This window comes from Denticeps clupeoides, chromosome 1 (genome assembly GCF_900700375.1).
Source record: "Denticeps clupeoides chromosome 1, fDenClu1.1, whole genome shotgun sequence".
Classification (NCBI taxonomy): domain Eukaryota; kingdom Metazoa; phylum Chordata; class Actinopteri; order Clupeiformes; family Denticipitidae; genus Denticeps; species Denticeps clupeoides.
The window spans coordinates 19,563,256-19,567,360 of NC_041707.1; the positions used below are offsets into that span (position 1 = coordinate 19,563,256).

At 41.8% G+C, this 4,105-nt stretch overlaps 2 non-coding genes across 2 annotated transcripts; both read left to right on the forward strand.

Moving 5' to 3' along the window:
- Positions 1-2,381: 2,381 nt before the first annotated feature.
- Positions 2,382-2,454, forward strand: trnav-uac (transfer RNA valine (anticodon UAC)). Its single transcript has one exon. It is a non-coding gene; the product is annotated as a tRNA-Val (tRNA).
- A 343-nt stretch (positions 2,455-2,797) lies between these two features.
- Positions 2,798-2,879, forward strand: trnas-uga (transfer RNA serine (anticodon UGA)). Its single transcript has one exon. It is a non-coding gene; the product is annotated as a tRNA-Ser (tRNA).
- Positions 2,880-4,105: the final 1,226 nt, after the last annotated feature.

A 4,105-nucleotide genomic window follows, 5' to 3' on the forward strand; every position in this document is an offset into this window, starting at 1 on the left:
GGGCCATTTAGGAGTCTAATGCAGAGAAAATCAACCGTCACTTTACATCTTCAAAGTTGGCAGGGGACCACGGGCTAGAAACCAAAACAGCAAGCCTACAGCAGCGACCTCTCCCTGAGATCAGGGAGACACTGAGGAAGACGACCCCTTCTCCCAATGACCAGGTCATTGGTCTTTCCACGGGAGACATCTGGATGACCCTCCGAAGAGTAAACCCGGCGAAACCAGCATGACCAGACAACATTCCTGGTCGGGTGCTACATGAGTGTGCTGACCAGCTTGCAGACATCTTCACAGATATCTTCAACACATCGCTTGTGAGTTCAGCCATGGTACCTACCTGCCTCAAAACCACCAAGATCGTCACAGTGCCAAAGAAGTCAACTGTGTCCTGCCTCAATGATTACCGGCCCATAGCACTCACACCGATCATTATGAAGTGCTTTGAGAGGCTCGTACGGAGGCACATGAAGACCCCAGAGTCACAGACTCTGGAGCCACCTCAGTTTGCATAGCGCTCGAACCACTCCACAGAAACCACTCCATTTCGTCTGCCCTACGTGCAACCCTTTCCCACCTGGACAAAAAAAAAAGACACTTACGACAGAATGCTGTTTGACTTACATTTACATTTACATTTACAGCATTTGGCAGACGCCCTTATCCAGAGCGACTTACAACGTGCTTTCAAGTTACCATCGATGAAGAGATCAATTCCGGTTCACTAGGACCCCAACTATGAATACATCTATTTTATTCACTCTGTTGTAGATTCTGTACACAAAGTTCGCCAACAAGAAAATTACAATTTAATCTAAATATTCTTTAAAGAGGAAGGTCTTGAGCTGACGTTTGAAGGTGCTCAGTGACTGAGCTGTTCTGACCTTGAGGGGAAGTTCATTCTCAGCTCGTCATTCAATACCATCATCCCTCAGAAGCTGGTAAGAAACTTGGACCTGCTGGGAATAAGCTCTCCATTCTGCAGCTGGATCTTGGACTTCCTAACAGACAGGCCTCAGTCTGTGTCTATAAGAAACAACACTGGACTGAGCACAGGTATGCACAGCCCGCTGCTGTTAACACATGACAGTTCTGTGATCGTGTGTCAGAAATGGAATGAAGTAAAAAGAAATGTTCACAGAATTTATCAGAGGCCCTTATCCAGAGCGACTTACAATCAGTAGTTACAGGGACAGGTTCCCCTGGAGCGACTTAGGGTTAAGTGTCTTGCTCAGGGACACAGTTGTAGTAAGTGGGATTTGAACCTGGGTCTTCTGGTTCACAGGCTAGTCTTGTTACCCGCTAGGCTACTACCAATCAGTCATAGGTCAACTCATACAAACAATTCCTGATGCAAAGGGGCTTGTGCAAAGAGTCTTGGTCAAAACAAAAACTTACACACTTGAAAGGTCAGTTGCTTTAACTTATAAGGCCAATACATGGACTTGGACATAAAAGGGTAACATGTGGATATGTGAATACTACTTACTGAATTTAATGTACATGGTTCGGATTATTATTTGGCTCTATTGTAATGAGCTAAGTAATAGTTAGACTTTTTGTCTTACAGTTAGCGGCTAGAAATGTACGAGCCAAAATGTGTTATTTAGTTTAGTCAGCTCTGTTAACAACTTTGTAGAGAGAGGAGAAACCACCGTAAAAATGTTTGTTTATATTTCTATAAAATTCTATTGAAAATTAAATTCTATTAAAATAATTCACAATTATTTTAACATTGTTATTAAGATGTATTATGTAAATTTGATTTGATTAATTTATTAAATGTGAAAATGAAATAGTGTATTATTTGCAATTCAAATATGTGCTTCCAGTGTCGCTTTTTGGAATGCCGTCTGAACTGTGACTGAGGTGTTAAAAATTCCAAATTGTGTCTTCCACATTTAAAATGCTTACCTATAAATACATGAAGGCATAAAACGTGCATATATTTATTTGATTTTTCCTTTCCACCCTTTTTTCCTCTACCCCCCTATGAACAACCCTCACACTCCCGTGTATTTTTTAAATGTTGCAGGAATAAGTGCGCTTTGTTGTTCACAAAACTGTCGATAAATTCCCATTTTTAACCAGCATTGTCGCACGAACTTGAAAGCAGTACATGATCAAAAAGAATATTTAGATTAAAGAATATTTAGATTAAATTGTAATTTTCTTGTTGTCGAACTTGTGTACAGAATCTACAACAGAGTGAATAAAATAGATGTATTCATAGTTGGGGTCCTAGTGAACCGGAATTGATCTCTTCATCGATGGTAAGAGATCTCTGGATAATGCCGTAAATGTAAATGTAAAAAAGTAAGAATCCATTTATTTCACTGGATTAAAACACAAAAGAGGCACGAACTGCACCTACGCCTATCGGTTCCATAGTGTAGCGGTTATCACGTCTGCTTTACACGCAGAAGGTCCTGGGTTCGAGCCCCAGTGGAACCAAGAGTTTTTTTTTTGCCCCGCAGATTGCACCATATTACTTTTTTTGATGACGTTAAGCACGCGGAAACGGCCGGAAATGTCCTCGTGTGATCGGCGAAGTGGTTTTTGTAAACGATCGCTTTCTTTATCGCTTCCTTGTTCGGTGCTCTGCCTAGTGTGCCTGTCCTCTGCACATAATGCGTTGCACGAAGATCCACACTCTTCAGCCATTATTATAGGATGTATATCAACGTTTCTCTTTATGGATCAACCAATGATGCGTTGGAAATGCTCGGTACGTCAACGCAACGCGGATGGCCAATGCGCGTGTTTTTTTTAGGCAGACCGACGTCCTGCGTGTGTGGCTGCGATGGCCGAGTGGTTAAGGCGTTGGACTTGAAATCCAATGGGGTCTCCCCGCGCAGGTTCGAACCCTGCTCGCAGCGGTTCTTTTCGCTTTTGCGCCTTGGGATCTCGCATATGATTGAGCTAATATCATGTTTAGGATATTTGTGCTTTTTGCAACGGCAGGCCAATATGCTCAGAGCTTTGAGGTTTATGGTCCATGATATTGGAGACTATCACGCCAGTTGATGCATTTTGTATTCCTATGACCATTATCAAATCCGTTCTGGAAATCCGAAGAACGAGAACCGATCTCTCATTTAAAGAATACCATTTTGTATAAGGTTTTAACACTTTAGGGTGGTGCTGTGTACACGTGCTTCAAATGTTAGAGCTGCATGATCTGTGCGTGTAAATATGAACCCAAACCTACACAATCGCATGACACTTAACTGATCAGCCATTAAGAGAGACGGTGAAACGTGGCAAACACAGCCTACCTGCCAGCCCAACATTTTATGTAATGTTGTCAACAGTTAAACGTGCAAAAACTCGTCCTGGACGACGCTGAAGTTAGCTCCTTATCAGAAGCTCCTTGTTTGAATTGTCCGTTCCACCTTAAATGCTTCTCAGCAGGCTGCAATATCCATATTACGCCTGAAGGAGGTGTAGTTCGGCGAAACGCACAGGCAGGTTTTTACCATTGCAAGAAATATAGTTAAAAAGCAGATGATCTCCGTGTCCACTGAACATTCAGAACTATTAGAAATAGTATTACTTGTTACCTGTCTGGCCGTATTCACTGAAAATTTCACCTGGGAACTGAGGATATATGGTCACTTTTTGGCAGGAATACTAAGGTTTATAAGCTTTTGGGCACTGAAACCTCACTTTTTAGCTTTTTATATAAACTTACAGCCAATGTAAACAAAGGCCATTGTCTGAGAGGTCTTTGGGTGCAGAGTGGCTGTGATCAGGACTCTGGTATTAATATGGCTGGTACAAATAGATAAAGACACCTTGCTTAAGAATGATGCCTTTTATTACCTTTACACAGGTTCCATGTACGCTAACTCTAACCTTTATATTCATACTAACTAGACAGGTGCACTAATACTCCTATCCATGACATCCACTTACTCTGGTGGTCTCCAATGGTACTGCATTACATCAACACATCCTTCTTCCTTTAAAGCTGTGATCACACGTTTAACACACCAAATCAACACACGACAATATGATTTTTTGTGTGAACACACTCCACAATCTAAGAATTATGAACTCTCCACCCATTTGAAAACTTCAGTTCACTCGCAGATCTAGTCTG